This window comes from Buteo buteo, unplaced genomic scaffold (genome assembly GCF_964188355.1).
Source record: "Buteo buteo unplaced genomic scaffold, bButBut1.hap1.1 HAP1_SCAFFOLD_164, whole genome shotgun sequence".
Taxonomy (NCBI): Eukaryota; Metazoa; Chordata; class Aves; order Accipitriformes; family Accipitridae; genus Buteo; species Buteo buteo.
Window position 1 is genome coordinate 29,248 of NW_027439328.1, and position 9,749 is coordinate 38,996.

The following is a 9,749-nucleotide window of genomic DNA, read 5'->3' on the forward strand; positions in this document are numbered from 1 at the left end:
CCTTCAAGAAGGTAGGCAGCCCGTTGCGTTGGCCAGCCGGGGTGGGAAGTGGCCTTCACGTGGAGGATGCCTGGGTGTTGTGAGAGACTGAAAGAGTTACTGTCTCAAACGTTGTGGTGGGGCAAGTTCTGCTTGAAGACAAAGCCTGCAGAGCAAGGAACCAAGGGGAAAAGCCCATCAGCTCAGACATCAGCAACAGGAGGGGGAGGGCGTGCTGGAGGCTGCCCAGCTCCCTGTTCTGATACAAAGACCAAACAACGGCCATGTCTGCAGGCAAGGAGAAGTTACTCCCCAAACGACCCCCAAGGCCAAAGGCTCACAAGCTGCTCGTTAACCTGAGGAGTTCGGGTGGCCACCCGAAGGAGGGGCAAGGATGATAAAAGGACGCAAGCTGAAGCCCCGGGTGTGCGAGCCCACCAGGACTGGACCCCTGGGCTGACTGGACACCTTGGCTGACTGAACCAACGCTGGACCAGGACCGGTGAAATCTTTCTCTCTTCCTTTCTCTCCCTCTGTCTTCTTCTCTCTTTCCTTTTCCACAATCCCTGCACCTCATCCGTTTCAAGATATCAACCGTTGACCAAGTCTGAGCCTAAGAGTGGATCCAGCCGCCCCTGGGCCCTTCTCTGAGGAGGAGTCTAGAAAGCCAGGGGGTCTGCTCGGAGCCTCGTGACTCAACGGGAGGGATCTCCTTATGATACCGAAAAGCCGGTCGAGGGAACTCTCTAAGAGTCGTTTTGGAGTTTTAGAAAGCAGGCATTCTTTATTGCAGCGCTGGATGCACGGGGGATAGTTCCACCTCGCGTGCATGCCGCAGCTTCGGCACTAACAGGTTAGTTAGAATAACTAATTGCATATGAATCAGATTAGTATACACGTACATAAAAATGCTTGCAACTGATTATCTTAGTACTGCCTACACCCGATCGTGCGCAATGAAGGATCCATTTGAGTCGAAGGGCTGCTTTTGCGACCACCGACCCATTTGAAGTTCTTGTTGGCTGTCCTTGAAGTCTTGATTCTTGTCCTTTGCTCTTGAAGCTTAAAGCAGCTTCAGTCACATGTGGCCAGTGTCAACATTGTTCTCATCGAGCGTACAGGAACATCTAGTCCTAAGAGCAAAGAACTGCAAAACTTCTGAGTAACTACCTCTACTAGTTAATGGCTCGGCTATACTTTTTTCTGTTGTTTCAGTCGTAGCCTTAGGATACGTTTTCTAACAATTCTTTACCAAATCTCACTTTTACAGTCACCTAGCAGCCAACCAGTTTCCACGGCTGGTCCAAAACACTAAAACCATCAAAGTATTTAGACATACCGTACAGAATGTATGGGAATATGCTATCACTGATTCCCTGAATTGATGTCTGTGGTTACAGGGTTTACAGAAGCAGTCTTATGCCAGTTCCTGTGGTGAGAAACCCTGCCGCCTACTTCCACGCCTCCCCAGTTCAGTTGGCTTCTGTCATAACTACAATCTTTAACCGGTCGTTTGGTGTCGTTTCACCGGAATTTAGGCCGAGGGAATTTCGCCTTAAACACGACTCCCTGGTCTGTCCAGTCTGGGTCGTGACCGGTGTCTGGGTGTGCTCTGGCTGTCTGCGGTGAGGTGGACGGGGAGGTCCAGGCTCTGCTCAGGCTGTCTGTGTCCCTGCAAAGCAAAGCACTCGCTGGTGGTGCAGAGCTCTCTGCCTTCCATGGGCTGCGGCAGTTCTCCAACCCGGGAGGGTGGCTGGGGAAGCGGTGAACAGTTGGTTGCCTCAAAGCCAGCCCAGGGCTGGCTTCAGCTCTTCTGCCGGTGGCTCCCCCAGGCTGCTTTGGGAGAGGAGAGCTCGTCCTCCGGCACTGAGGCTCCTTGACGTTTGGGTTTGGGGCTTCTCCTTTTCTTTTCTTTCCTTTTTCCTCCTCCTCCTCTCGAGCAGAAGGACTCTCGGTGGCCCCCCGAGAGCTGCGGGCGGTGGCGGTGCAGCGGCTCCAGGGGCCAGTTTTGGGGCAAGGCCAGTGCTTGGGGCGAGTCGGTGTGCGGGGCGAGACGCTGAGCAGCAGCGGCACCGGGAGCTGTGCCGTGCTGATGCCGACGGGACTGCGCCTGCCCGGGGTCCGGAGTGGCTCACGGCACCTCTGGGACTGCCCGAAGGAAGGGGCTCAGCCCCCCCAGCCCCCCGGTGCTGGGGGACCTCACCCTGCACCTTCTGCAAGGCAGACCCGGCAAGGTGAGGCTGCTTCTCGGAGGTGCCGTGGGCTGCCTTGCTCCTGGGTTGTGGAGCTGGGATGGGAAATGGGCAATAAGGAGAGATGAGCTTTCCGGGCACTTGCTGGCCGGTGCTGAGACTTTAGAGATGCATTGTCTTCCCCCCTTCCCCGTCTTGCGGCTGCCCAAGGTGCAGCCAGAGAAGGGGAGGAGGGCCCCTGCCTGGCCCCCAGCTCCCTCCCTCGCCATTCTTGGGGTGATTTGGGGTTATTTTGCTGTGTCGGTGAGGCAAAGCTGGGCTGCGGGGCTGAGCGCGGTGGGACCCGAGGAAGGGTGTGATTGTCTTGAGGCTTTGAAGGGCTTTGCAGCGAGCCCTGTCCCCACTGGAGGGGACGCTGGTGGGGTTCAAGACGAAGGCCTTGCAGCCCTTGTTGTCGTGTGTGTCCGTGTCCCCCCCGGCCCCCAAGGTCTCTCCTTGTCCCAGGGGCTGCGTGCTGCTTTCTGCGTGGGGCCGTGTCCGTGAGTCCTGCAGGGACCTGTCTGTCCTGGCTTCCCCACCGAAGGGCTGCTTCCCCTGGGGCAGGGGACAGGGGAGTCGTTCCTGTTCCTGTTCCCCCTCCCACCATTGCTGCCCCGCTGGTGGTGACTCGGGCCTGGGGGTGGCTGGGTTCCCCTCGGGGCTCGCCAGCTCGGATCTGGGGCTCGGCGGGGCTTTTGCACCTCTTGGGGGCTGTTTCCCGGTGCCCCCTGCGCTCCCTCCCCATCCCACATAGGCACGGAGTGGTTCTGCAGAAAGAGCTTTTAATGGAAAAGACAACAGAAAAGGTCCCAACAAAGCTGCTCTAAACCCTCCCTACCCCCCACCCGCCTCCCACCCACCCCCTCAACCCCCCCCAACCAATCCACCCCCCTCCCCTCCCACCCCCCAGTCCCCCCATCTCCATCTCACCCCTGTCTGATCCCCCCCTCCCCCCTCCCACTCCCCCCATCTCCATCTCGCCCCCGTCTGATCCCCCCTCACACCCCCATGTCGTCTGCCAGAGCCCTGCGCTTGCTGGGTGGCATTGGCAAGGAGCTCTGCGCCTGCCTCTTCCTCGGCTGCTCTGCCGCGGCAGACGGGGATGGTGGCAGGTCCATCCCCGCATCCCCCCGTGGCTCCCGGGGCTCCATCCCGACGCTGTGGAATATGTCGAGGCTCAGCGCGGTGTCGCTGAGCTCGGGGATGCGGGAGTCGAGGGTGAGCAGCTCATCCGGCAGCGACCAGGGGCTGAAGTCCCAGTCGGGGGTGGCTGCGCCGGTGCCCTCGGTGTCCCCAGGCACGGGGCTGCTGCTGGGACCGTCCCGGCTGGCCCCCACCGTGTCCAGGGAGCACCCAAGGAGCCCGAGGGCCTCTTCAAGAAGCTCCCCGTCAGGCACCGCGAGGTGTTCTGCGATGTCCCCCAGGGCTTGGGCGTGAGGGGCAGCGCAGGGGCTGGGGGGGACGTCGCTGACCGGGGGGACGTCGCTGCCCAGGGGTGCCCCCGCAGGGGTGGCCGTGCCGGTGGCGTCGATCTTCTCCGACTGCCCCTCGATGTGCTGGTTGCCGGGGCTGCATGTCGGCAGCACTTGGCAGGCTGGGGCCACCCCTGTCCCCTCTCCGCTGGTGCCCCTGGGGTGCCCAGGCACGGGGCTGCTGCTGGGACCACCCTGGCTGGCCCCACCCTGGCTGGCCCCCACTGCGTCCGTGGAGCACCCGAAGAGTCTGAGGGCCTCCTGCAGAAGCATCTCCTCAGACACTTCGAGATCTCCTGCAGTGTCCCCAAGGTCTTGGTTGGGGGGGGCAGCGGAGGGTCTGGGGGGGACGTCGCTGCCCAGGGGGACGTCACTGCCCGGGGGTGCCCCTGCAGGGGTGGCCATGCTGGAGGTGTCCATCATCAGCAACTGCCCCTGGATGTGCCGGTAGGTGGGCATGGGCATCGGCAGCGCCGTAGGGGCCGGGGCCACCGCTCTTGCCTGATGTTGGTAGGGGGCAAGGTACTGTGGCTGGCCCTGGGGGGTCCCCGGGGCTGCTCCGCAGCCCCAGGGCCCCCCCAGGGCAGCCCCTGGCAGGGAAGCGGTGCCTTGGCCGAGCATGGCACCGGCCGGTGGAGGCAGGTCGGCGACTGTCCACTGGATGTGGAACACCCGGGGGTCGAAGAGGCAGCCACACGGAGCCATCTGCAGACCTGTGTGGGTGAGAGGGAGCCGTGCTGGGCTGGGGGAACTCTCCGGGGGCACCCACCGAGCCATCCCCCACGGCCGACATCCCCCAGCTCTGCGCCAGGCGCGTGGGGAGCTGCTGTGCCGGTGGGACGGGGTTGCACTTTGGGGAGGAGACTCCCTTCTAGGAGGTGAAACGGGAGAGAAATTCCCAGAGATATTTGGGAAGTTCTCTGCAGATTGGCCTGAGTGGGCACGCGTCACCCAGGCGAGGGCAAGGGTGCTCCCGCGGGCTTGCTGAACGCCCGTGCGAAAACGGCGGGGGGGACGGGTGTGACGGGGATGGCGAAGGTGCCAGAGCAGACTGGGGTGCCATACCTGCTGGTGGTGCCTGGGGGGCCTGGGGTGCCACCGCTGGCAGGGGTGCCCAGGCTGCAGGGAAGGGCTGCTCCTGCCCGGGCAGATGGTACAGGTTGGCTGAGCCTACGAGAGAGAGAGAGGAGCCATGGCCGGCGGTGAGCTGCGCTCTTGCCCCCAAGAGCGTCCCCGGGCTCAGGGCCGGTCCCTACCTCGAGGGTAGAAGGTTTCGGGGAGTACAAAAGTCTGAAAACGCTGGGGCGCCGGGGGGCCCCAGGGCCCACGCGGTGGGAGCTGCCGTGGTGGCTGCGCCATGGTCCCTTCCGGCTGTTGGCTACTAAGGACTCTTTGGCGTCTCCCGGGAAGGAACGCGGGGGCTCCCTGTGTTCCGCGCCCCCCCCCTCCCCCCCAAGAGCCTCCCCAGCTCCTCCTGGGGAGGGAAAGGGTTAAGGGAGGCTGGGGTGCCCCCGGGGCCTACAGGTGGCTCTCAGGGGCTGCGGGTGCCAATACTCTTGGCTTTCAACAGTGTTTTCCTGGTGGGGGAAAAAGAACAAGTTGATTCGGCCTAGCCGAGAGGGGACCAAGCCGAGGCCTCCTTTTGGCAGATGGCAAACGCATTTGTGAGTATTGGCCGTGCTTCTGTTGGCTGCATTGGCTGGAGTGACGCAGAAATAGGAGAAAGGACCTCGAGGGCGCGAAGGAAGGTCAGGCGGTGTCACTCGGTGGCGTGCTTTCCCCCAGCCCTGGCTCCAGGAGTGCTGTCAGGGCTTTTAGTCGCCCGGTCGGAGAAGCAGCAGCTCTGGATCCCCCTCGGAGGGGGCCGCGCTTGCCCTGGGTGCGTGACACCCAGGAGGAGACAGTACCCGCCGCCGCGTGCTCCCAGAAAAGGCCTGGATTCTGCACAACGTCCGATGAGGAGAGGCTGGGGCTGTTGGTGCTCCGCAGGGATGGGGTTAGTCCATCCCCTCCTGGTACTTGGAGGATTTGGCGCTCCCAAGGACACCCTCGGCAGGAACGCAGGCCTCTCGCTCCCGCTGTGGGAACGGTGTGTGGCCTGGGGGAGTCGGGCCAACCGCCGTGAACCGGAGGCCCAAGATCTCTCCCGGCCTGTATCCTGTTAACGAAGGAGATTGCTCTCTGTTCGCGAGGCACCCCTGGCTGCCAGATTGTACACTCGCGGCAGGGACCGACGCCGGGGGCGTGAAGGCAACCGCGCTCGTGAAAACATAAAACTGGATTTCATTTCAGAGCGCAGCTGAGCAACCCCGCTCCTCAACGCTCCGCCATCTGCACCGACCGTTGCGGCTGGGACCGGGCGGTGCTGCACATCCCAAAGGCCACCAGCTCACACCGGTGTCCCCGCTGCTTTGCCAGGAGCTTCTGCGCTGCGAGCGATGTTTTGGGGGCTGATCTCTTGGAGTGCGACCGCTGCGTCCCCGACCCGCAGCTGGTCAGGAGGATTGTGTCCCAGGTGGAATTCTAGCTCTCTGAGGAGAACCTGCCCAAGGATGCTTTCCTCCTGAAGCACATCCCGAAGAACAAGATGGGCTTCGTCAGCATCAAACTGCTGCCGTCCTTCAAGAAGGTAGGCAGCCCGTTGCGTTGGCCAGCCGGGGTGGGAAGTGGCCTTCACGTGGAGGATGCCTGGGTGTTGTGAGAGACTGAAAGAGTTACTGTCTCAAACGTTGTGGTGGGGCAAGTTCTGCTTGAAGACAAAGCCTGCAGAGCAAGGAACCAAGGGGAAAAGCCCATCAGCTCAGACATCAGCAACAGGAGGGGGAGGGCGTGCTGGAGGCTGCCCAGCTCCCTGTTCTGATACAAAGACCAAACAACGGCCATGTCTGCAGGCAAGGAGAAGTTACTCCCCAAACGACCCCCAAGGCCAAAGGCTCACAAGCTGCTCGTTAACCTGAGGAGTTCGGGTGGCCACCCGAAGGAGGGGCAAGGATGATAAAAGGACGCAAGCTGAAGCCCCGGGTGTGCGAGCCCACCAGGACTGGACCCCTGGGCTGACTGGACACCTTGGCTGACTGAACCAACGCTGGACCAGGACCGGTGAAATCTTTCTCTCTTCCTTTCTCTCCCTCTGTCTTCTTCTCTCTTTCCTTTTCCACAATCCCTGCACCTCATCCGTTTCAAGATATCAACCGTTGACCAAGTCTGAGCCTAAGAGTGGATCCAGCCGCCCCTGGGCCCTTCTCTGAGGAGGAGTCTAGAAAGCCAGGGGGTCTGCTCGGAGCCTCGTGACTCAACGGGAGGGATCTCCTTATGATACCGAAAAGCCGGTCGAGGGAACTCTCTAAGAGTCGTTTTGGAGTTTTAGAAAGCAGGCATTCTTTATTGCAGCGCTGGATGCACGGGGGATAGTTCCACCTCGCGTGCATGCCGCAGCTTCGGCACTAACAGGTTAGTTAGAATAACTAATTGCATATGAATCAGATTAGTATACACGTACATAAAAATGCTTGCAACTGATTATCTTAGTACTGCCTACACCCGATCGTGCGCAATGAAGGATCCATTTGAGTCGAAGGGCTGCTTTTGCGACCACCGACCCATTTGAAGTTCTTGTTGGCTGTCCTTGAAGTCTTGATTCTTGTCCTTTGCTCTTGAAGCTTAAAGCAGCTTCAGTCACATGTGGCCAGTGTCAACATTGTTCTCATCGAGCGTACAGGAACATCTAGTCCTAAGAGCAAAGAACTGCAAAACTTCTGAGTAACTACCTCTACTAGTTAATGGCTCGGCTATACTTTTTTCTGTTGTTTCAGTCGTAGCCTTAGGATACGTTTTCTAACAATTCTTTACCAAATCTCACTTTTACAGTCACCTAGCAGCCAACCAGTTTCCACGGCTGGTCCAAAACACTAAAACCATCAAAGTATTTAGACATACCGTACAGAATGTATGGGAATATGCTATCACTGATTCCCTGAATTGATGTCTGTGGTTACAGGGTTTACAGAAGCAGTCTTATGCCAGTTCCTGTGGTGAGAAACCCTGCCGCCTACTTCCACGCCTCCCCAGTTCAGTTGGCTTCTGTCATAACTACAATCTTTAACCGGTCGTTTGGTGTCGTTTCACCGGAATTTAGGCCGAGGGAATTTCGCCTTAAACACGACTCCCTGGTCTGTCCAGTCTGGGTCGTGACCGGTGTCTGGGTGTGCTCTGGCTGTCTGCGGTGAGGTGGACGGGGAGGTCCAGGCTCTGCTCAGGCTGTCTGTGTCCCTGCAAAGCAAAGCACTCGCTGGTGGTGCAGAGCTCTCTGCCTTCCATGGGCTGCGGCAGTTCTCCAACCCGGGAGGGTGGCTGGGGAAGCGGTGAACAGTTGGTTGCCTCAAAGCCAGCCCAGGGCTGGCTTCAGCTCTTCTGCCGGTGGCTCCCCCAGGCTGCTTTGGGAGAGGAGAGCTCGTCCTCCGGCACTGAGGCTCCTTGACGTTTGGGTTTGGGGCTTCTCCTTTTCTTTTCTTTCCTTTTTCCTCCTCCTCCTCTCGAGCAGAAGGACTCTCGGTGGCCCCCCGAGAGCTGCGGGCGGTGGCGGTGCAGCGGCTCCAGGGGCCAGTTTTGGGGCAAGGCCAGTGCTTGGGGCGAGTCGGTGTGCGGGGCGAGACGCTGAGCAGCAGCGGCACCGGGAGCTGTGCCGTGCTGATGCCGACGGGACTGCGCCTGCCCGGGGTCCGGAGTGGCTCACGGCACCTCTGGGACTGCCCGAAGGAAGGGGCTCAGCCCCCCCAGCCCCCCGGTGCTGGGGGACCTCACCCTGCACCTTCTGCAAGGCAGACCCGGCAAGGTGAGGCTGCTTCTCGGAGGTGCCGTGGGCTGCCTTGCTCCTGGGTTGTGGAGCTGGGATGGGAAATGGGCAATAAGGAGAGATGAGCTTTCCGGGCACTTGCTGGCCGGTGCTGAGACTTTAGAGATGCATTGTCTTCCCCCCTTCCCCGTCTTGCGGCTGCCCAAGGTGCAGCCAGAGAAGGGGAGGAGGGCCCCTGCCTGGCCCCCAGCTCCCTCCCTCGCCATTCTTGGGGTGATTTGGGGTTATTTTGCTGTGTCGGTGAGGCAAAGCTGGGCTGCGGGGCTGAGCGCGGTGGGACCCGAGGAAGGGTGTGATTGTCTTGAGGCTTTGAAGGGCTTTGCAGCGAGCCCTGTCCCCGCTGGAGGGGACGCTGGTGGGGTTCAAGATGAAGGCCTTGCAGCCCTTGTTGTCGTGTGTGTCCGTGTCCCCCCCGGCCCCCAAGGTCTCTCCTTGTCCCAGGGGCTGCGTGCTGCTTTCTGCGTGGGGCCGTGTCCGTGAGTCCTGCAGGGACCTGTCTGTCCTGGCTTCCCCACCGAAGGGCTGCTTCCCCTGGGGCAGGGGACAGGGGAGTCGTTCCTGTTCCTGTTCCCCCTCCCACCATTGCTGCCCCGCTGGTGGTGACTCGGGCCTGGGGGTGGCTGGGTTCCCCTCGGGGCTCGCCGGCTCGGATCTGGGGCTCGGCGGGGCTTTTGCACCTCTTGGGGGCTGTTTCCCGGTGCCCCCTGCGCTCCCTCCCCATCCCACATAGGCACGGAGTGGTTCTGCAGAAAGAGCTTTTAATGGAAAAGACAACAGAAAAGGTCCCAACAAAGCTGCTCTAAACCCTCCCTACCCCCCACCCGCCTCCCACCCACCCCCTCAACCCCCCCCAACCAATCCACCCCCCTCCCCTCCCACCCCCCAGTCCCCCCATCTCCATCTCACCCCTGTCTGATCCCCCCCTCCCCCCTCCCACTCCCCCCATCTCCATCTCGCCCCCGTCTGATCCCCCCTCACACCCCCATGTCGTCTGCCAGAGCCCTGCGCTTGCTGGGTGGCATTGGCAAGGAGCTCTGCGCCTGCCTCTTCCTCGGCTGCTCTGCCGCGGCAGACGGGGATGGTGGCAGGTCCATCCCCGCATCCCCCCGTGGCTCCCGGGGCTCCATCCCGATGCTGTGGAATATGTCGAGGCTCAGCGCGGTGTCGCTGAGCTCGGGGATGCGGGAGTCAAGGGTGAGCAGCTCATCCGGCAGC